This window comes from Carcharodon carcharias, chromosome 20 (genome assembly GCF_017639515.1).
Source record: "Carcharodon carcharias isolate sCarCar2 chromosome 20, sCarCar2.pri, whole genome shotgun sequence".
Classification (NCBI taxonomy): domain Eukaryota; kingdom Metazoa; phylum Chordata; class Chondrichthyes; order Lamniformes; family Lamnidae; genus Carcharodon; species Carcharodon carcharias.
In genome coordinates, this window is record NC_054486.1 from 83,148,863 (window position 1) to 83,173,714 (window position 24,852).

Below are 24,852 nucleotides of genomic sequence, written 5' to 3' on the forward strand. Positions count from 1 at the left end.
GATTTATTAAAGGAATGGGATAAAGGAATCTCTAAGAAATCTGTGCATTCAAGACTATTGTGAACCTAGCTAAGGAGGTTCTGCAGGTGTGTACCATGTGGGCGATGACTGTCCCCAAGATCCTCAGGTGGGATATGGCTGCTGGCGAATGTGACTCGAGGGCCACATCGATTGAGTGGGAAAGTGAGAGATCCTACATACTAGTGGCTGAGTTGGAGAACTTTGGAAGGGCACTTGATACCAAATGTCTGTGAAGATGTGTGTGCTTGTGCAAGATGTACCTTAGTTGTTTCAACTATTTAAAGTAAAATTTACCTTTTTATTTGAAGTATCATTTGCCTGTTAATTTATGTTTAATTTGCATTGGTTCTGATTCATGTTGAAATAAAAGTTACAAGAAATAAAATCTTGCACTGCAAGCATTTCAGAGGAGGATTACTAGATTGATACCTTGAATAAGTAGGTTGTCTTATGAGGATGGATTTCACAGGCCTAACCCCATTTCCATTGGAGTTTAGAAGAGTGAGGAGTGACTTGATTGATAAGATCCTGAAGGGTCTTGACAAGGTGGACGTGAAAAGAATGTTTCCTCCTGTGGGTGAGTCCAGAATTAGGGGGCACTGTTTTAAAATTAGGGGTTGCCCTTTTAGGATAGAGATGAGGAGAAATTAAGCGTTGTGCGACTTTGGAACTCTCTAGCTCAGAAGGTGGTGGAAGCAGTCTCATTGAATATTTTAGAGGCAGAGGCAGATAGATTCCTGTTAGGCAAGGAAATCAAAGGTTATCGGGGGTAGATGGGAATGTGGAACTCGAAACACAAATAGATCAGCCATGACATTATTGAATGGTGAAGTAGGCTTGAGGCTACTTCTGCTCCTATTTCATATGTTGGTAATTTCTTTGTTTGGTAAATTTGATCATTACAGTTCCCAACAGGGATCATAACAAAATTTGGGGCTCAAGTATGGCATATGAATCCAAAGACTGAAATGGGTTCACTAGAATTGTCCAGCATTTAAACAAACTAGATTTTCCTATATTACATTGGGAAATCAACATGAGTGTCTTTGAGTCTCAAGCCTTGTTGAGAGAGATTATCTAACTCTCAGAGACTTGAAACATTTGAGAAAAGATGACTTACAGGCTAGAGCAGAGCACATGAAGATTAACATAAGATCAGGAGCTAAGAGGGACTGGATCCTTCAAAGATTGGCTAGGCACCAAGGGCTCAAGCAAGAAAGGACCGGTTCCATTAGTGATTGAGTATAACTAGCCAGAATTGAAAAAGAAACAGAACTAAGAAAGATGGACTTAGAAAGAGACAAATTAACAAGATAGGAATGAGATAGAGAGTGAGAGAGAGAGATGATAAAACTTAAAATGCAACATGAGTTCTGATTACACTGTTATGGACAAAATTTGTGCGATCCCTTCTAGTCCATAATCAGGAAGTTTGTATGTAAGGGATGTGTATTTCCTTACGCTCAGAATGATCCCCCAATTTAAAATAAATTCCAGCAGCAGGCTTTTTGGTGATTTTAAAAATAAAGAACATTATTTATTATCACACACTTGTCCCGAAAGTTTAAAATCGCACATCTAAATCACTTATCCTACTCACACGATCACACGTAAAAAGACTAGATATCAATTAAATTAAAGCCATAATTATAAAAATGGAATTTATAATTCAGTCACTATGTCAATAAAGGCCTGATTCCTTCTTATTTGAATTTATACTTTAGTTGGAGTTAAGGTCTCTTGGAAACAAAGGATTCTCATGAAGCTGTAAAGCCTCTTGTAGGCAAATAGCTAGGAGACAGATTCTCAGGTAGGCATGGAAGCTGGATCAACTGCAGTATTATGGCTGCATTAGAAGGCTTTCAGCTGACGATTCAGATGTTTCAAGGTGTTTCAAATGTTTCTCTGCTGGGTTTGCTTTGTTCAGGATATTTTAAACTGCAGGCCCTGAAAGTTTGTTTCAGTCACATGACTGCAGGGTTAACCCTCCTGGGGTCCAGCCAACCATGATACAATGGCAGTTATCAATGGTCATTCACACTTATCTCTGCTCCAACTTCAGCTCAAATATTCTCCTTTATTCAATATGGCACTTGGAGACCAACAGTCTAGGGATCCCATATTCTTTAAATGCTGATTCATCCTTTATGAGATATGTAAACTTCGCAGTAGCTGTGAAATATCCTTATTCAGGTCCATGTTTAATAGATATTGGTTGCAGAATTGAATACTGACCACAGTTTAAATGCTCGCATGATAAGTTCTAACCATCTTTTAACAGGTTTTGTGGCCACTTTCACAAAGTATGACCTTGCAGTCCATAATATCCAATATCCTCGTGCTTGTACTGAGCATGACAACATGAACATGAATTGGCAAGAAGTGAGGCTGAGTCAGATAGAACTTGCCTTGATTTTGCTTTGGTTAAAAACTTTTGCTTAGTACCTAAATTTAGTTAGGAGAGAGTGGAAATGTATTTTGTGTCCTTTAAGAGAATTGTCACAAATCTGAATTGGCTGAAAAAACATGTAGACTGCTGCTACAAAATGTTTGGTAGGAAAGATTTTGGGGGTGTACTTATCTATTTCAACAGAGCATTTGTGTGATTACAAGGAAATAAAGATTGCTGTACCCACTTATGCATTGGTGTCAAAGGCCTACAGGTAGAAATTTAGAAATTTGAAAAAGAAAACAGGCCAGACCTATGTAGGATTTGCCAGGGAAAAGGAAATGGTGTTCGATAAGTGAGTGGTGTCGGTTGACGAAGTTGGAACTGGACTTTGATAATCTTAGTAGCTGGTGGAGAAATTCAAAAGTAGTGTCCCTTTGGGGTTGAAATCTCACCTGGAAGACCACAAAGTGACTGACCAATAGAATACAATGATCCTTCCTACCATTGGAGACAACCCATGTTCCCATAGATCATTCGAGCTAACCTGTAAACAGTTACTTTTGGTGTTGGTCCCCTCACTGGTAAGAATATGGATGAAGCATCCTCTCCATTTGTTTATTGGCTGTATAGCCAGTGCAGGATTTAGAGAGACAGACATGCCCAGCATCTGCATCTCCCTTTTGATGTTATAGACTGAATCCAGAGGAATGGCGGGAGCCCCTATGTCTAGTTGCTACAGGGTTGAAGAAGTTGTTGGAAGTTGCTTGCTTAAAGGGAACACCAGTTGCCTATAGGACTCCACTCCAGTGCCTTTGACTCTCCTGAGTCGGACTCACAAGTCAGTGGGGTACTATTTGACCCATAGCTGGGACCTAGCTGATGGGCACCAGGGTGTGTCCATATGCCGATAGGCCTGCATATTGCATCTCTGGGGGCTGTTTTCTCTGAGATCCCTTGCAGTTCAGCCTATGGCCATAACATGCCTAGTTGCCATATGTTGCCATGAGGAGGTCTTGGTGATACAGAGGCTGTGTACTGGCAGGAGAGATTTACACACTTGCCTCCCTCTTCACAGTAAGCTAACTGGATCATGCAACTGCACTTGATGTATAATGTCACCCTGTGGCAAAACTTATGACACAATTCTTATGGATGCACTGGTTAAGATTTTCCAAAATTCCCTTGATTCTAGGGATTGGGCATCAGCTGTTTGAGAAAGTACAGAGAGAAAAAAAACAAGAAACTACAGGCCAGTTAGCTTGCATCAGTGGTCAGGAAAATGCTGTAATATGTTATTCAGGAGTCATAACTTAGAAAATGGTAGTATGATTAGACAAGTAAACGGTTTCATGAATGGGGACTTGTGTTTGACAAATTTACAAATGCTTTTGAGGACATAATTAGTGGGGCAGATAAAGGATAGCTAGTAGATTTAATATATTTTTATTTTCAGAGGAATTCGATAAGGTGCCACACAAAAGGTTAATACACAAGATAAGGGCTCATGTAGTTGAGGGCAATATATTAGCATGGATGGAGGACGAGAAACAAAAAGTAGAGATAAATGGGGCATTTGCAAATTGGCAGGCTGTAACTACTGGAATGCTGCAAGGATCTGTGCTGGGGCTCAGCTATATACAATCTATATTAATGACTTAGAAGAGGCTAAGAGTATCTAGGTTTGCTTATAATACAAAACTATAAACTGTGAGGAAGACACTAATAGGCTGCAAAGAGATATTGACAGGTGGGTGACAAGGTGGCAGATTGAGTAGAATGCGTGGAAGTTACTCACTTCAGGAATAAGAATATAAAAGCAGAATATTTTTTAAAAGGAGTGAAACTTTTACATGTTGATGCTTAGACCAGGGTGTACTTGCAACAAAGACCACAGAAAGTTAGCATGGAGGTACAGCAACCAATTAGGAAGCCAATGACACATTGGCCTTTACTACAAGGGGATTTGAGTACAAGAACAAGGAAGTCTTGCTACATCTGTATAGGACTTTGAAGACACTACACCTGTAGTACCGTGCAGTTTTGGTCTTCATATCTAAGGAAGGATATACTTTCTAAGGAAGTGGCGCTGTGAAAATTCACTAGATTGGTTCCTGGGATAAAAGTGTTGTCCTATGACGAGAGGCTGAGTAAATTAGACCCATAATCTTTGGAGTTTAGAATAACGAGAAGTTATCTTATTAAAAGGTAAAAGATTCTGAAGTGGCTTGACAGAGTAGACACTGAGGGCTGAATCTTCTACCCTTCCTGTGGTGAGTTTGATGATGGGCAGGAGGGCAGTGGATGAGGCCCCTGGTTTTTAAGTGGAAAATTTATTGCTACTTAATTGCCTCAACCTGCCACCGCTGGTATTAACCTAGCCATAGATGGAGGGACTCACCATGTGGGGAGAACGACAAGCATAATCTGGCATGCATGCTTGTGGGCTCCCAGAGGGAATCCCTCATTCAAAGGCACTCAGTGCCTGATTATGGGATGCCACATCCAGAAGGGTAGAGGGTGTGCTGAAAACCACTCTCCACCCTTGCTGCTAAGCTCCAGCAGCCCCCCCACCCCCGGCAATTTGTCATTTATATAAACAACATAGATGACTATGTTGGGGGTAGGATTAGTAAGTTTGCGGATGACACAAAGATTGGCCGGGTGGTTAACAGTGAGGTTGCGTATCTTGGGCTACAGGAAGATATAGATGGAATGGTCAAATGGGCAGGTAAGTGACAGATGGATTATAACCCTGAAAAGTATGAGGTGATACACTTTGGAAGGAGTAATTTGACAAAGGAGTATTCAATGAATGTCATGACACTAGGAAGTTCTGAGGAACAAAAAGACCTTGGTGTGCATGGCCATAGATTTCTGAAGGTGGAGGGGCACGTTAGTGGGGTGGTGTAAAAGGCATATGGGATACTTGCCTTTATCAGTCGAGGCATAGGTTACAAAAGTAGGGAGGTCATGTTGGAGTTGTATAGAACCTTGGTGAGGCCACAGCTGGAGTACTGTGTGCAGTTCTGGTCACCACATTATTGGAAGGATGTGATTGCACTGGAGGGGGTGCAGAGGTGATTCACCAGGATGTTTCCTGGGATGAAACATTTAAGTTATGAAGAGAGGTTGGATAGACTTGGGTTGTTTTTGTTGGAGCAGAGAAGACTGAGGGGCGACCTGATCGAGGTGTACAAGATTATGAGGGGCATGGACAGGGGGATAGGGAGCAGCTGTTCCCCTTGGTTGAAGGGTCAGTCACAAGGGGACATAAGTTCAAGGTGAGGGGCAGGACGTTTAGGGGGGATGTGAGGAAAAACTTTTTTACCCAGAGGGTGGTGACGGTCTGGAATGTGCTGCCTGGGAGGGTCGGGGAGGCGGGTTGCCTCATATCCTTTAAAAAGCACCTGGATGAGCACTTGGCATGTCATAACACTCAAGGCTGTGGGCCAAATGCTGGTAAATGGGATTAGGTAGGTAGGTCAGGTGTTTCTCACATGTTGGTGCAGACTCGATGGGCCAAAAGGCCTCCTCTGCACTCTGTGAATCACTGCCCTGCAATTCTCTTCCCGCCACTCATATGTGCATGAGTCCCTCCTTGATCCAAGGCTTTAATTGAGTATACTAACAACAGAAACTACCGCCTCCCCAGTGGCGCTGTTGGCCTCGGATAGTCCAGCAGCTCTTGGCGGGTGGGACTTTCACCCCTGGAGTTCTTGTTCCTGGAGGATGGCCCACTGCTGGCCTGTTAAGTATGAGTGGCACAAGATGCAACCAGTCTTCTTGAAAAGAGGTGATGCAAGGGTCTTGCTACCTTTCTTGTCAGTGGCCATTCACAAAACTGCCTCCACAAGAATCCGCCCTGAGAGATTGTTTCCCTTGACTGCGAAATTTAGAACATAAGGCACAGCCTCAGGATAAGGGGTTGATTATTTGGGACAGACATGAGGAGAAATTTCTTTACTCAGAACATTGTGAACCTTTGGAATTCCCTACTCCAGAAGGTTGTGGATGCTCCAATCTGAGTATATGCAAGGCTGAGATACATAGACTTTTGATCTTCCAGACAACGAACCAAACGATCAGCCATGTTCATGCTGAATTGCAGAGCAGGCTTGAGGGGTCATATGGTCTTACACCTGCTGCAATACTTCTGTTCTTAGGTTATGTGTGAGGTCATATACAAATCGTTAAACATCTCATGTCACAGCCAGTGAACATACAGAGCATAATTATACTCACACTCACTTCATTCAATCAACTTGGACTGGATTTTACAAGCTGGTGCAGTCTTTGTATCCATTTCACCCCCCACTCCAGCTAAGATGTTGGGGCTGGAGCTCATCCATGATTCCGAAGGCTTCCCCGCAACAATTTATTGCTTGGATTATAAGACCATGAGATGTAGGAGCAGTAGTAGGCCATTCAGCCCATCGAGTCTCCTCCGCCATTCAATGAGATCATGGCTGACCTGATAATCCTCAACTCCACTTTCCTGCCTTTTCCCCCATCACCCTTGATTCCCTTACTGATTAAAAATCTGTCTATCTCAGCCTTGAATATAACTAACACCCCAGCCTCTACAATAAAGAATTCGCAGACTGACTACCCTTAGAGAAGAAATTCCTCCTCATCTCTGTTTTAAGTGGGCATCCCCTTATTCTGAGATTATGCCCTCTGGTCTTAGACTCTCCGACAAGGGGAAACAACCCCTCAGCATCTACCCTGTCAAGCCCCCTAAGAATCTTATGTGTTTCAATAAGGTCGCCTCTCATTCTTCTGAACTCCAATGAGTACAGGCCCAATCCACTCAACCTATCTTCATAAGAAAATCCCTCCGTCCCCAGGATCAACCTCGTGAGCCTTCTCTAGACTGCCCCAATGCCAGTATATCTTTCCTTAGATAAGGGGACCAAAACTGTTCACAGTATTCTAGGTGTGGTCTAACTAGTGCCTTGTATAGTTTTAGCAGGACTTCCCTATTTTTATATTCCATTCCCTTTGAAATAAAGGCCAACATTCCATTTACCTTACCCATTACCTGCTGAACTTGTATGCTAGCTTTTTGGGATTCATGTACAAGGACTCCCAAATCACTATGTGCTGCAGCTTTCTTCAGTCTTTCTCCATTTAAATAATATTCAGCTCTTCTATTCTGCCTGCCAAAGTGCATAATCTCATACTTTCCCACATTATATTCCATCTGCCACATTTTTTCCCCCTCACTTAGCCTGTCCATATCCCTCTGCAGACTCTTTGCGTCATCCTTATCACTTGCCTTCCCATTTATTTTTGTGTGATCCGCAAACTTGGCGATAGTGCATTCATTTCCCTCATTGAAGTCATTAATATATATTGTAAATAATTGTGGCCCTAGCACTGATCCCTGTGGCACTCCACTAGTTATAGGTTGCCATCCTGAAAATGCCCCCCATATCCCAACTCTCTGTCTTCTATTAGTTAGCCAGTCCTCTATCCATGCTAATATACTACCCCCAACACCATGGACTCTTATCTCATTAAGTAGCCTTATGTGTGGTACCTTATCAAATGCCTTTTGGAAATCCAAATATATTACATCCCTGGTTCCCCTTTATCTATCTTGCTTGTTACCTCCACAAAGAATTCTAACAAATTTGTCAGGCATGATTTCCCCTTCTTGAAGCCATGCTGACTCCGCTTGATTAGATTATGCATTTCTAAATGCTATTACATCCTTTATAATAGACTCCACCATTGATCAGCGTTAATTACTTTAAGGCCCCTTTCTCGGGAGGAAGTCCTATCTTAGATAGTTGTAGGTCAATCAGATGGCCAGCAGCTCTGTAGTCCCAGCAGTACCAGCCAGGAGTGGTGGCCACAACTGGGACTACAGGCAGTTCCACCACACCAAGGAGCCCAGGTAAGTCCAGTGTTGGGGGCCTTAGCAAAGGTGGTGGGGACTATGTTCAAGAAGCTGGGGGGTAGGGTTAAAGGGGAGGGATTACCTGTGGGGAGGGGAGGTTGTATCCAGTGGGCCCAGGGGAACCGTAAAGGAGGGGCCCTTGCTGCCTGACACCAGCTTGCGCAGCTAAAGCCTCTGGGCTTCCCACATGGCGTGGGCCTACCCCCCCTTGCGGGTAAAATACCAGCAAGCTAGGATGAGGTTCTTAATTGGCCATTAATTGGTTACTTAAAGGCCTCAATAGGCTTAAGGGCAGATGGGACACCCAATGTCTCCCTCTGTCCCCTGTAAAATTTCAGAGATGTCATGTGTGGGTTGGTACCAGGAAGGCCGCCCGCTGGATTTTGTGTATCGCACCACCCCCCAACATCAAATGCACCAGTGAGACTGTGCAAAATCCCACCCCTTGTCTTTATCTTAAGAACAGAAAAACAAATAAAGCTCTGATTAGGCCACAACTAGAGGATTGCATCCATTTCTGGTCACCACACTAGGAAGGATGTGAGGGTGCTTGAGAGAGTGCCGAGGAAATTTACCAAAATAGTTTGAGGGATGATGGATTTCAGCAACATTGCTAGGTTGAAGAAGTTGAGGTCCTCCTTGGAACAAAGAGGTTGAGGGGAGATCTGAGAGAGGTATACAATTTCATGACAGGTGTAGATAAGGTAGACAAAGAAAAACTATTCCCATTAGCCGATGGTACAAGAACTAGGGGACAAATTTAAGGTTTTGGGCAAGAAATGGAAGGGGTGATGTCAGGAAGAACTCTTTTTACACAGCGAGTGGTGATGACCTGGAACTTGCTACTTATAAGGGTGGTAGAAGTGGAGACGATGAATTATTTTAAAAGTAAATTGGATAGGCATTTGAGAGAAATAAACTCACAGAACTATGAGGATAGAGTGGGGCAATAAACTGATTGGATTGACTTTATCACATCATGTTTCCCCACATTAGTGCAACATTCTAACTAATTTTTTAAAAACTTAACACTTTGCATTTTCATACTGAGCCTAGCAAAAGCTTGGCCTTATAACTTTTTAAAAGAAAATTCTGACTATATGTGCCCCTCTTTTTTTTAATCTCCCTGTGTTCACAGTCAGAAAGGAAGGCTTGTTAGACAATGCCTGCTGATCAAGGTCATTGTTGATATTCTTTCATCTACAAACAGACCCGCAGCATACAATTCCATTTCAGATGTGGCGTCTTCAATGGGTGCAACTATGCTGTTGGCTGAAGAGGCCAATCCTTGAGAGGTAGATTCTGCCACAAGTGTCGCACATGAAGCTGTCTGATGCCAAGCCGCTGTAGCCACTGGTCATCGTCCCAGCCCCTGAAAAGTCTTGCTATTTCCTCTGTCAAAAGCTAAGTGCAATAATTGATGTCTTGGGCCTTCATGTCGTGCATGGAAGCAGCCCTGAAGTGGAGCTCTGGGCATCCTATTGATTGTCTGGCCAAGGATTTCCCAACATAAGAAGTGTAAAATGTTTACCAATACTGTGGCAGTCTAATAAATTGCTTAGAGGGTCATTTTAGCCTAACTCACTCGACAGGTAGCTGGTGGGATTGGATCAGCCACCTATATAAAAGAATTCAACATGGAAATAAATGTAAACAAGCTGAATTACTATAAAAAAAATACATAAAGGAACTACAACACAAAACACTAGGCAGAAATCTTTCCAGAGCAATTTCCAGAAATTGCAGTAATTGTTGGTATTGATGTTCAATGAATTCTCATCAGTACAGTTATTTACCAGAATTTGAAGTGAAAATATCTGAAGGTCATTCTCGTCTGGCTTTTCCTTTGTTGTTTTCTCTGGTTTCCTTGTGGCAGTGGAAAGCTGTTCAGAAGGATTTATGTAATTCATGTCTTCTGCTTCATGCTCCTCTTGGTCAATTGTGTCCCACAGGTTCAGAATCACAGTGGCAGCCAAGCCATCTGTTAATAGAAGAGATAACTGTCATGTTAACACGATAACTACACACATTTATCCAAGATCTAAACATGTAACATTTTACGTTTTTATTGTGTATTCACGCTATGTCTGTTTGACATTACAGTCCTGATAGCTTCCTACAGCTAAGTAAATACACCACATGATTTTAATTTGCCAAAAAGAAATCTCAGACTTAATCTTTAGTTTTTGTTTACTTAGCTATTCTCAATTGGGAAGATAGCAGAGTGCTGTAATTATCCAGTGTCCTTTGGGTAGGGAAGGGAAAAAAATAGTAAAAATACCCTTGTGATCATGATCAAAAGATGTTGCAGGAAAATATGTAGGAGGATGTTTGGAAAAACAGGATTATACTTGGATGGAATGGCCCCATTTTTGAGTATCCATCCCATTAATATTTACTGTTTGGATTTATGCATAACAAGTGGTCACTTAAACATGATACTAGACGCTCATGTGTGTGGAACTCACAAGTCACTGTTTTCAGAAAAGGGTAAAATATTGGAAACATAACATTTGTGTGTATTTTCAACTATTCACCAAATTTTCTCACATTTATCTGAATATTGCAGATTCATTGAGTTTTGGATAAATTAATAATAAGATTTTTCCCCCATTTTATATCTTCAGATGCATTGGAAATATTCAATCTTAGACTGTGGGGAGTACAGGATTAGATTTGAACAGTTATCCCAGGAGGAATTTCCTGGCACTATTGGGTTTATAGTAAAACATAGCTTTAAGCCAGTTATATATAATGAAAGGAAAAGCCAGAGTGGGAATGTTAAGTGAGAACAAATAGAGCAGATAATGCAAACTAGTAAGAACTGAACAGTGTTAGATTTTCATATGTACGCTGATGACACCAAGCTATACCTCACCACCACCTCTCTCGACTCCATCACTACTGCTAAAATATCAGATTGCTTATCTGACATCCAGTACTAGATGAACACAAATTTCCTCTAATTAAATATTGGAGAGACTGTAGCCATTGTTTTTGGTCCCTGCACTCTGGTTACCAATTCCACTCCTCTCCCTGGCAACACCCTAAGATTAAGCCAGCCTGTTCACAACCTTGGTGTCACATTTGATCCCAAGATGAGCTTCTGACCTCAGATTTGTGCCATTGCTAAGACTGCCTATTTCCACCTCCGAAACATCACCCAACTTCACTGCTGTCTCTACTTATCTGCTGCTGAAACCTTCATTCAAGCCACCATTACCCCTAGATTTGACTATCCCATTGCATTTCTGCCTGGTCTCACACATTCTACTCTCCCTAAATAAGAGGTCATCCAAAGACCCGTGTCTTAACTTGCACCAAGTCCTGTTACCTTATCACCCCTGTGTTCGCTGATCTACACTGGCTCCTAGTCAAGCAGTGTTTTGATTTTTAAATTCTCATCCTTTTCAAATTCTTCTGTGGCTTCATCCCTACCTACATATGAAAACTTCCTCAGCCCTATAACCCTCCAAGATATCTGCACTCCTTTAATTCGGGACTCCTGTGCAACCCCTATTTTAACTGCTCCACCATTGGTGACCTTGCCTTCAGTTGCCTAGCCCCCAACCTCTGGAATAGTCTCCCTGCACTTCTCTGTCTCTCTCCACCTTGCTTTCCTTCTTAAACCTACGTCTAAGACCAAGCTTAGGTCACCTGACCTAATATCAATGTCACACTTTGTTTTATAAAGTTCCATCAAGTGCTTTGGGACATTACATTTTTTAAATGCACCAAATGCATACAAATTGTTGTTGGTCATGAAGTACATCAGACTAGGGAGAATTAAGGCATAAGAAAAAGACCTCCTCATAAAGGGTCTTCCATATGCTGTGCATTCAATGAAAAGGGTGCAAAAATCCTGGAAAAATAGTGCTGTAGGAGTTTTCACAAGTCTTTTAATGAATTTATGGCAGATAAGCAGGAGAATTCTGGTAGAAATTTGCACCCCTAGTATTGTTGGTGTTAGTATGTTATCCGGACAGCACGGTGGAAGAGTGGTTAGTGCTGCTGCCTCACAGCTCCAGGGACCCAGGTTTGATTCTGATGTCGAGTTTCTGTCCGACTGGAGTTTGCACATTGTCCGCATGGGTTTCTGCTGGATGCTCTGGTTTCCTCCTACCATCCAAAGACATGCTTGTTAGGTGGATTGGCTATGGTTAAATTGCCCCTTAGTGTGAGTGTGTGCCTGTAATGGACTGGTGTCTGGTCCTGGGTGTACCCTATCTAGTGCCCATTGCCTGTCAGGATAGGCTCTGACTCCCTGCAACCCTGAATTGGACTTTTCTAATATGGTAGGAAGGGAAAAGACCTTGTGAACAGCATATCATCTACTTTGATATCTCTGCAAAAGCAAATTCACAGCATAACAAAAAAGAAATGGGTCAAATAAAAAAAAGCAAATAAAATCCTATGCCAATGAAAGGATAAGGCATGAATTTTCACCATCACATCCTTTGGATGCTTCTTTTTCATTTTACCTGTATTTTGTATCTTTTCAATTCCAGAACAAGTTGTAGATCATGAAGAAAATGGACATTCAACTTGCATTTATACAGTGCCTTTACTGTAGAAAAACATTATATGATGTTTCAAAGAGCGTAATCAGACAAAAATGGATCTGATCCAAACAAGTAATAACCATATACTTGTCAGAGGTAGGTTTTCAAAGGATTCTGAAAGGAGGAGAGGGAGGTAGAGTAGTTTGGGCTAGGATTTTCAGAGTATATGGTCTAAGCAGTGTAAAGAACGGCTCCATCAGTAGGTTGAAGGGGGAGGGAGAGAGACTGGGTCAAAATCCTGGAACTCCCTACCTAATAGCACTGAGAGTGCACCTTCACTACACAGACTACAGCAGTTCAAGAAGGCGACTCACCATCAACCTCTTAAGTGAAATTAGGGATGGACAATAAATGCTGGCTTTGCCAGCAATGCTAACATACCATGAATGAATAAAAAAAACTTCCAGTGAGTCTCTTGCTATTGTTTTCCTGGCCAATCTTACTTCATTCACCCGTCATAAATTACAGCTTGCCCAAAACTCTGATACCCTTTTCTCCCGCACCAAGTCCTGCTTGCACAACATCCCTGTCCTTATTCTTGATAGACTTCCAGTCCCCCATTACCTGTCATTTAAAATTCTCATACTCATGTTTAAGGGGAGGTGGTGGCATAGTGGTATTGTCACTGGACTAGTATTCTAGAGACCCAGGGTAGTGCTCTGGGGACCCAGGTTCAAATCCACCAGGTTCAAATTCAAATCCATGGCAGCTGGTGAAATTTGAATCCAATAAAAATCTGGAATTAAAAGTCTAATGATGATCATGAAACCATTACTGATCATTGGAAAGGAAATCTGCTGTCCTTACCTGGTCTGACTTACTTACATGTGACTCCAAACCCACAGCATGTGGTTGACTCTTAAAAAAATGTCCTCTGAATGAGGGCAATTAGGGATGGGCTGGCCCTGAACCATGTCCAGCCCATCTCCTGCGCATCCGCCCTCATGCCTTCTCCCGCCCAGAAACATGATAGGGTCCCCCTTGTCCTCACTTATCACCCCACCAGCCTCCGCATTCAAACGATCATCCTCCACCATTTCTGCCAACTCCAGCATGATGCCACTACCAAACACATCTTCCCTTCACCCCCACTGTCGGCATTCCATAGGGATCGTTCCCTCCGGGACACCCTGGTCCACTCCTCCATCACCCCGCTACTCCCCAACCCCCACCTATGGCACCACCCCATGCCCGCGCAAAAGATGTAACACCTGCCCCTTCACTTCCTCTTTCGTCACCGTCCAAGGGCCCAAACACTCCTTTCAAGTGAAGCAACATTTCACTTGCATTTCCCCCAACTTAGTCTACTGCATTCGTTGCTCCCAATGCGGTCTCCTCTACATTGGAGAGACCAAACGTAAACTGGGCGACCGCTTTGCAGAACACCTGCAGTCTGTCCACAAGAATGACCCAAACCTCCCTGTCGCTTGCCATTTCAACACTCCACCTTGCTCTCTTGCCCACATGTCTGTCCTTGGCTTGCTGCATTGTTCCAGTGAAGCCCAACGCAAACTGGAGGAACAACACCTCATCTTCCAACTAGGCACTTTACAGCCTTCCGGACTGAATATTGAATTCAACAACTTTAGGTCTTGACGTCCCTCCTCCATCCCCACCCCCCTTCTGTTTCTTCCCCCTTCCTTTTGTTTTTTTCCAATAAATTATATAGATTTTTCTTTTTCCCTCCTATTTCCATTATTTTTAAATATTTTTAAATCTTTTATGCTCCCCCCACCCCCACTAGAGCTATACCTTGAGTGCCCTACCATCCATTCTTAATTAGCACATTCGTTTAGATAATATCACCAACTTCAACACCTATGCGTTCTTTTGTTCTGCCGTCTGTGACATCTTTTGATGATCTGCTTCTATCACTGCTTTTGCCTACAACCACACCACCCCCCTCCACTTCTCTCCCCCCCACCCAACCCCCCCCTCCACTTCTCTCCCCCAACCCCCCCCCAACACAACCCCCCCCCCCCCCCCCCCCCACAACCCCCCCCCCACCACCACCTTAAACCAGCTTATATTTCAACCCTTCCTGGGATTCACCTAGTTCTGTCGAAGGGTCATAAGGACTCGAAACGTCAGCTCTTTTCTTCTCCGCCAATGCTGCCAGACCTGCTGAGTTTTTCCAGGTAATTCTGTTTTTGTTTTGGCCTGGCCAGTGATGCCCACACCACATGAAAGAATTTTAAAAAGGAATTCCCTGTAACCTCTCCTAGCCGGCCAGCTCCTTCCAAAATCTCCGTTCCTTTGACTCTGTGACTACTTGTGCATTCCCTCTTCTTTCATTCCACCATTGTTATCCATGTCACACTTAAAAACTGCTTGCTACCCATCTTAATATTCCCTTACTTCCCTTCCACATCAATTTTTTGATTACAACTATGAAATATATATGAGGCATAGGAGCTTGCAGACCGATATAGATAGGTTGAGTGCGTGGGCAAAAATCTGGCAGACGGAGTATAATGTGGGAAAATGTGAAGTTGTTCACTTTGGCATGAAGACTAAAGAAGCGAAGTATTACTTAAATGGAGAACAACTGCAGAATTCTGAGGTGCAGAGGGATCTAGGCGTTCTCGAGCATGAGTCACAAAACATTAGTATGCAGGTACAGCTTGTAATCAAGAAGGCTAATGGAATGCTATCCTTTATTATGAGAGGAATTGAACATAAAAGTAAGGATGTTATACAGGACATTGATGAGACCACATCTCGAATACTGTGTGCAGTTTTTGTTTCCTTATTTAAGGATGTAAATGCATTGGAGGCGGTTCAGAGGAGGTTTACCAGATTGATACTTGGAAGGAGTGGGTTGTCTTTTGAGGATAGGTTGGACAGGCTGGGCTTGTTTCCACTGGAGTTTAGAAGAGTGAGGGGTGACTTGATTGAAGTATACAAGATCCTAAATGATCTGGACATGGTGAATGTGGAAAGGGTGTGGGCAAGTCCAGAAATAAGGCTCATTGTTTTAAAGTTAGGGGTCGCCCTTATTGGATAGAGATGAGGAGAATTTTTTTCTCTGAGGGTTGTACACTGGAACTCTTGTGCCTCGGAAGGCAGTGGAAGCGGTATCACTGAATATTTTTAAGGCAGACATGGATAGATGCCTGTCAGGCAGGGGAATCAAAAGTTATCGGGGGTAGATGGGAATGTAGAACTCGAAACATGAGCAGATCAGCCATGATCTTATTGAACGACAGATGGAGCTTGCTCAGGGGACTAAATGGCCTACTTCTGCTCCTAGTTTTTATGTTTGTATATTATAAATGCAAGTTGTTGTTACTGCAGGATTTGTAAAAGGTAGTTTCATAGTTTCACTGTTAATTTGTTGTTAATCCATCTGCACTCACTCGTTTAGTCTGAATTTTCTAATCTTAGGTATGCTTTGTTTTGCGTGCTCAGTAATATTCTTTCAGATGTGTCCATTGCCTTCTGCTGAAATGTTGACAGGTCTTTTAAACATTTTAAAATATTAAATTAATTTATGTCCTCTGGATTTAGACAACTTTGATACAGAATGTAAAAATATTTAAGATAACTTAGTTTTATCACATTGTAAAAAGATAACCAAAATTCTTCCTTGATCATTTTTTTGGATTGGAGACTGGCAATGTGACAACCATTTTCAAGAAAGGGTGTAAGGCCATTGCTCGTAACTACAGTCCGGTCAGTGTTACATCAGCAGTGGGTAAGGTTTTAGAATCAATAAGCGGAGAAAAAAAATCAACAGGCACTCAGAGGGGTTTGAGTTAATTAAGGAGAGCCAGAATGGGTTTTTAAAAGGCAGATCATGCTTGACTAATGTAATTGTCCTTTTTGATGAAGTAATAAAAAAGGCTGGTGAAAGGAATGCAATGGATGTTGTCAAGATGGATTTTAAGAAAGTGTTTGACAAAGTACCTTATAAAAGGGTGGTTACCAAAATTGAGGCTCATGGAATCAGAGAGTCATTGTCAGCTTGGATAAAATATTGGCTTAAGGACAGAAAATAGATAGTTGTGGTAAATGGTTGTTTTTCAGACTGGAGGATATAGACAGTGGTGTTCCTCAAGGGTCAGTGTTAGGACTATTGCTTTATATATAATTTGGTTATTGGAATACAGAATAAAATTTTAAAAATTGCTGATGATACCAAACTTAGAGGTCTGGCAAACAGTGAAGACAATACCAGTTGACTCAAACAAGATTTGGATAGGTTAACAGAATGGGCGGACAAGTGGTAAATGGAATTTAATACAGAGAACTGTGAGTTGATGCATTTTGGCACAAGGGATGAGAGAGGCAATATAGACTTAATGGCAGCATTCTAAAGAGTTTGAAAGGATAGAGGGCTGGGGGATTCATGTGTATCGATCTTTGAAGGAGGCAGGACATATTGAAAGATTAGTTAGCAAAGCATATGGGATCTTGGGCTTCATAAATAGAGCATGGAGTACAAAATCAGGGAAGTTATGCTGAACCTTTATAAAGCTCTGGTTAGGGCAAAGCTAGAGTTTGGTGTCCAGTTTTGGTCACCATACTTTAGGAATGATGTGAGGGTCCTTGAGAGGGTACAGAGGAGATTTATCAGAATGGTTCCAGGGATGAGGGATTTTAGCTACAAGGTTAGATTGGAGAAGCTGGCGTTGTTCTTCATGGAGCAAAGGAGATTGAGGGGAGATTTGATAAGAGATGTACAAGATTATGACAGGTTAGATAAGGTATACAAAGAAAAGCTGTTCCCATTAATTCATGGTACAAGCTATACAGCAAATTGTAATGGCCTGGAACCTGTTGCCAATGAGGTGGTGGAAGTGGGCGCAAAGAATGATTTCAAAAGAAAACAGGATGGAGACTTGAGGGAACTAAGCTTGCAGGACTACGGAGATAGAACAGCATAATGGGATTGACTGGATTGGTCTACAAAGAACTGGCATGGATTTGATGGGCCGAATGGGCTCCTTCTGTGCTGCAATATCTCTTATGACTCTTTATGTCAGTTTTCTCCTCAATGTTTTAGTGATGACAATGTTTCATCCTTGGTAACTAGGTTTGTTTTTGTTAAAAATCAGTTATTGTGGTAAAACCTTTTGTCAAGCTGGATGAAATGGTGGGTTAGAATATCAGGTTGTAGCTTGATTTTAGGTATCTTCTTTTTTGGTGGTAAAGAAAGAAAGGACTTGCATTATATGGTGCCTTTCATGACCAAAGGATATCCAAAAGTACTTCACAGCCAACTAAGTACTTTTTTTACATCCACTTGAGAGCAAATGGAGCCTCAGTTTAACATCTCATACACAGATGGCATCTCTGAAATAAAGGTGAAAAGCCCTACTAATTTTAATAATGGAACTTCTCAGTTGCCTTCACTTGACATAGAGATAAGTAATAACAGGTGATTTCTGTTTTATAAACTCAACATCAAAAGGCTAGATTTTCTTTCAGGCGTTTCTAGATTATCCACCTTAAAATTTCAGGTGGCAATCCAAATAGACTATCCAAACAAAGAAATATTTCACAATTATCTTCTACTTTGATTATTGTCTGATCTTATTAATTTTAGCAAATATAGGTTAAAAAATCTGATTATTTTACTATTACATTATACAATGTTCATTCTTAATTGATCCTTTAATTTTGCCAAACTAATTACTGAAAGTATTTGGGTGTGAAGGACACCAAAGAGCAAGGATTGCCTGTAAAGCGAATGAGAAAAAGCTGGAAATACTCAGCAGGTCAATCAGCATTGGTACTGGCGTCTCCTAGGCAGCCTTCTGCCTCATGAGACAATGATTTGCACCTTGATGGTCAACTCTGTGTTAACCCTCACCTAGTGTGGCTCAGGGGCTCCCCATATCTGGCATGGAAGTCTCTGCCTCATTTGCTGCATATGAAGACAGTGGGCTGAGAAGGTACAGGATTCACTAGCCTATGTCTTCTCAGAGACCTCTTCTTGGCCAGCTGAGTGTTTTGTTTCTCATTTCTCCCAATGTCCCTCCAAAGGTCACAGCCAACTGTCTTATTGGTTGTCTGCATCCATGTTTGTCAACTTTATATCTTGCTTGCAATTATCCATGTAATGGAGGTATGGATGTCCAGAAGGTTGTGACCCAGTGGCCAGTTCACCAAACATAAGGTCTTTGGGTATACAGCCGTCATCCATCTGATGATTGCAAGTCAGTGCAGATGTGATTGTGGAACAACAGAAACCCGACCAAGAATACCAAACTGCGAGTCTACCGAGGCTGTATCCTCAGTGCACGCCTTTATGCTGGTGAGACCTGGGCAACATATATTAAGCTGGAGAAAAGGTTGAATAGTTTCCACCTTCATTGTCTTGAACGTATCCTCAGCATCTCTAGGCAGGACAAGGTATACCAACTCGGAGTTCCTGCATGGTGCTAATTCCAGTACTACCGAAGCATATTGTGTATAAGAGTAATAATTTAATTTTAAGTTATGTTTTATCTGGTTTGGTGATTCATTTTTTTTAATCAGACGTGCGTGCCCCTTTATTAATAGGGTGACACTTGAGTTTGATTTTCATTTGGCGCTGGGTCAGCGTCTCCTCACGGATTATTTTGAAAATAAAAGCATTTGTCAAAAAAAGTTAGACAATAAAATGAAAATGTTGCTGAATATTTCTGGGGTTTTTTTTCTGTTGTCAGGTTTCCAACATCCTGTTGCGTTTCGTCTCTTGTTTTGAAAGGATTTGCCTGCTGGCCCCTTAACCTCTGACCTTCCCCATGGAAACCAAAATGGCTCCGGGACAACAGAGACGCGTAGTCGGTTAGAATGTGCAGTCGGCGAAATGGTTTTTAAACAGGGGAACCGATAAAACACCCAGCCAGCCAGCCAGCCAGCCGTGGTGGGGGTGGGGGCAGACAGCAAGCGGACACCTAGAGGTGAGGTGTCTGACAGGACGGGACATTTTTAATCCTCTTTATCATATGAGAATTAATGAATCGCCAGTTACTGGGGGGTGGGGAAGGAGAGTCCATCCGATCTCTCTCTCTCTCTTTTTCCCACCCCCACCCCCCCCGTGTGTGTGTGTGTGTGTGTGTGTGTTTGTGTGTGAGAGAGTTTTGAAACCCCTGCCCCTTTGGAAGTGAATCGGTGCCGTTACAACCATTTTACTCACTTCAAATGTCGGTGCGACGGGTCAATTATTCTCGCGGCAGTTTCCACAGGTTTGAATGTGTTTTCAGGCTTTATAAAATCGATGTGTTCGCCGCTGAACACACTGTACTGAACGCAGACACGGCGGCGCTGGTGGTCTAGTCCCGACGCCAGGACACACACTCATGAGTTCGTTTGGCCTCCTGACAGTCTCTTGGTGATCTCCGGTCCACCCATCGATGGGTTGAGTGACCATTTGACTTTTTTTTATATATATAAACGGTCTTAAAAGCCAAATGTCATCCTGTTCGAAGGCGGCTCCTACCCTCTTCCGAATGGATACAATTGCCGCAAATTAGACATTTGTTTCGCCAATTAAAGGTGCCCCTGATCCCACGAGTGAGGTTTCTATCATCTTATTGTTTGTTTATCTGTCTCTAAACATTTAGTATAAAAACGAATTGAACTTCAGTGACGTTGTACCCATACAATACTTATATTTTTTGTTTATTGTATTATATTTCCAAATATTGATTCCATATTTGCATGAACTCTAGTGCCTTTTACATTATGGAGAACTTGGACACCAAGCAGAAACTGGGTTGTTAGAGTAAATGACTGTGGACACCGGTTTTGTTTAGGCTTGAACATAAAGAGCAGGAAATGTTCAGGAATTTTGTGGTCTGTGCATTGGGAAATGGAAAGCTAGAGGAGGTTGTTGAGGACTGTGGTGATGGTTGAACAGGACTGAATGTTGGAATGCATTAAAAGTTGGGGTCTGTGATGGAGATGTAAAACTGGTGCAGTCCCAGTGACTTTGTGATCGCTAATCATGTAGCTGAGATGCAGCATTTATGGAAGAAACAAAGGGAGGCCAAAAATGAAACCTTTGAGTACAGTGTAATCATGAAAGGTACTATGCCTTGGAGAGTTGATTGTAGTAATGGTCTCTGGAAAGATTGAGAATGGTTAAATAGACTGTGGTCATAGCCATACAGAATATTGTTGGTTTTGACATTGAGGTTTTAAACAGGGAAAGATTGGGTTTAGGTGAGATGATTGGATTAGCAGCTGAGAGGAAGGGAAGATTAGAAATGTGGTAGTTGTAGAGGAATGAAGGGCGGCCTCTTTAAGGGTTGGGTTAATGAAGACAGTTTTGACAGTAGGAAGAACGATATCTGAGGAAAAAGAGCAGTTCACAATATTCAAAAGCACTGGGCTGAGAAGAGGTGGTGGACAGCAGTTTCAGTGAGCTGGTAATATATTTTATGGAGGAGATGAAAAAGGCTTTTGTGTGACATTTCTTGAATTGGTTTGATTGAATAGCCAACAGAAAATCGAAATGAGTATTTTAACTTTTCATATATACCACAAGTTTAATACATTGTATCACTTTGACATCAAATAAAATTTAGGTCTCCTGAACAAGAAGAATTTGCGTTAATTACCTTCCAATGCAATTGTACCGCAATATAGTATCTGTTGAATGCATAGTCAGCAAACCTTTTTGTATTTCAGAATGAGCCCAGTTTAATATGACACTACAGTTTGCCAACAATGGATTCTGTATGTTATTCAATGCATGCATAGACCTCTGCTCTTTTCACAGCTCATTTTAACGTTAGAGCATGATAGGGGTGTCTGCTTTGTTCTAACATTAAGGATACTGAATATGATGATTAAAATTTTCTCCTGGTGTTCGAAAGGTACTTCTGAAATGTGGCATTGGAACGAGTTGGGAGTTTTGTTTGCAGCCAGTACAAGACCAGATTGATGTGAAATTGCCTCTTGGAAAGAGTTGCAAATAGCTGTCATGTGCTGAAGTGTCAAATTAGGACAGGATGTAAAAGTCATGCTGATATTTAATTCATTGAGGTGCACTGTAAACTGCTTTGTGTCAATGCAGAAGTGGCAGCATAAGTACAGTTGACAAATCGCTTGTTTCAATAATGTCTTTGTTTCGATTTCTAATTGCTAAAACATATACAGGTCAAACAACCATCATAACATGCTGATTTTATTCACTGAGCACTTGCAGTAGCAACAACTTTCCTACTCCTGGTAAGGAATTAACTAAATTCCTGAAAACACACAATATAGATACTTGCTTCACTTCAAGGGCTTGGATGAGATTGTTGTTATGATCTCCGTAGAGATCATTAACTTTTAAAGAGAAATTTGAACACCCAGTGATTAATTGAAAGGACTATGGCACAAGATTTCACATTTTTAAACAAAAACATTTTACTGTGGGTAAAAAAAATTAAGTAAAGCAAGCACTACTGACTTAATACTATAGTTTGTTAAGACTGAGAATGTATATCCTGCTCCCATTTTTACTTGCTAATTCCATTCAAGAGCTTCCTTTATGCATTACGAGATCTTGAGGGTTCATTCACTTCCTTCTGATATCAAACAAACTATACCACAGCTCTCTGGAATTCACTTTGATTTCTCCTCAGTGCCATTCTTTGCGTTACCCGATTTCATGGGGATCCTTTCATTAGTTTTTGGCTAAAAGACCCTCTAACTTTTCTTCAAAACTTAATGACTGTGAACTTCTCAGTTCAAGCTTGGGCCTCACTGCACTTGTGCTCAGTGATTTTAAAAATAAAGAGTACCCAGATTCTTGATGGCCTCTATGCTCCGTATCCTGGCTTTGAACAGACACGGACTGCTTTTTCCCTGCCTGCTCCCAGGCTAACTGCCTTTCGGTATGAGGGTAATTGTAGATTTCATCCTCTAGCTTCAAGTTAGGCAAATCTTTCAACCTCTTTTCCCTTCACAAACTCTATCTCCAAATTGAGTGGGAGCTCCCACTCGTATTCCTTGAGGTGAACAATAAAGTTAGTATTTTCTCTGCTTAGGGTGCAGGCCTGGCTAATGTTCATCTCTTTTGCTCCAACAACTCTTAGTGAGCTACAAACTACACAAGACCAAAGTTGCAACTTTCTCTCTATGATTTCCCTGGGTTATAAGAAAGCTTGTAACTTGATCCCAAAAATGGCTTCCCTAACTGCTTCTCTATGGCAAGGTGAAACATCTTAGCCCTGATCCAAGAATCAATGTTAGCTATCTCTGCCACCTTAGAAACAGAGAGGCAGATTTCACTACAACTATTTACAATCTTGATACCCTTAATATGTTTGAGTTTCAGGAGACTTCAAGTCTTTTGATTGTGAACAGAGCAACAGCTGTGATTTCCTCAAATGTAAATATCAGTCACCTACCTCTAAGTAATACAATTTGAGTATTCCCTTTGTACTGTACCAATTACCACCCAGCATTTACAGTCAGGTAGATTCCAGCACAGATCACATGTTTCCATTAATTTACTCTAAATTTAAAGATAGAGTCCCAAACTATAACTCACAAATCAAAAGATACAGTCTTAAAACATAATAATCATAACTTTGCCATTGTGACATTATAGATAAAATATTGTATGATGCAAGTGGGTAGGGTTAATGCCAAGCATATGTATAAACATACTGGCTCTAAATTAAAGTCTGATAAGAGTGAGAGAAAGAGATCTGGCTTAGCTTCTTTTATGTTGTGAGCTCTCGATTTGTCATTTTTTCTAAGTTTTGTTACGATCCCAATAGGGACCATTAATGTTTAATGAGAAATTCAAACACCCAGTAATTAAATGAAAGGACCACGCCACAAGATTTCACGATTTTGAGCAAAAATAAACTTTATTGTATATCTTAAAAAAAACTTGAAGAAAATGCACTAGTAATTTAATGCTATGTAACTATATATGCTATGAATCCAGTTTTACTTTTACTTCCTCCCAAGAGTTCCCTTGTCTTAGAAAACGTAGAAGATTCATTCACTTCTTCAGGGAGCAACCTAAAGGTTTGCCACAGTCCTCAGGAATTCACTTTGATTTCTCCTCAGTTTTCCAGTCTGACACTTGGACATTTAGAGCTCTTTTTCTTTGCGAATATTCCATTGCCTTCTTGCCCTCCTTTTCCTACAGCTTCCATCTAAGACAATTGTTCAAGCTGACTGCTTTATGCTACAAGGCTAACTGCATTTCAGTGGGAGGGTCACTGGAGATTTCTTTCTTTAGATCCAAGCAAGGCAAATCTTCCAGCTTTTTTCCCCTCATGAGTTCCAACTGAGCTGAGACCTACACAAGATCAAATCTGCAACTGCCTTCTGTGAATAACACCTAGATAAATCAAACAAAAGAAACTTCAAAGCCCCACAGCCTATCTCCATGGCAATGTAGCATACTTTGGGATGTTCCAAACAGAAATGCAAACTAATCTTACCTTCAAAACAACCCCTTTTGATTCTGTGACCCATATGAATAATTTATATATTCTATTTGAGATAAGTGTAGACCTTTGGCTCTATTGCAAGCTTAGAGATGGGTCATTCATTGTTTACGTTTTCTCACTGCTAATTCTGACCTTGTAAAATAAACACAGGTTATATTTTAACTGTAATTAGCCCTGGATTTTTTTATTTGCATTTACATTAGGGTTATTTATTAGTGTCTTAATCAAGCTTTTCCACTTATCCCATTAAAAACAATCCAATTCCTAAAACTAAAAGTTACATTTTAAACATATGAATTATGAAACTAGATATTCAAAACAGTTTCATAAATTCATTCTAGGATTTTAAATGACAAAGGAACATATGAATATTGTAAAAAAAAAAATGACAGCCAGGAAAAGGCCAGCTGATACATCAATTGTGCCTCAAAGCCATGATGCTTGAAGCATCATTACGAGACACTTCTTTCTCCACCTCCTCCTGCTGCCCGTCCCCCCTGCCCACCCTCCACTCCCCCTTCGCTGTTGCAGCCATGTAATCTCCGAGGAGAGACAATAAAGCAAGAGAAAAAC

General features: G+C 41.4%; 1 protein-coding gene across 1 annotated transcript in view; it reads right to left on the reverse strand.

Annotated features, from left to right (window-relative positions):
• rtn1a (reticulon 1a) overlaps positions 1-10,169 on the reverse strand; it is a 215,735-nt gene extending 205,566 nt beyond the window's left edge. Inside the window, exon 1 of the mRNA XM_041215028.1 lies at positions 10,115-10,169. The gene's annotated coding sequence lies outside the window, so the exon portion shown is untranslated. The remainder of the gene's footprint in view (positions 1-10,114) is intronic.
• Positions 10,170-24,852: the final 14,683 nt, after the last annotated feature.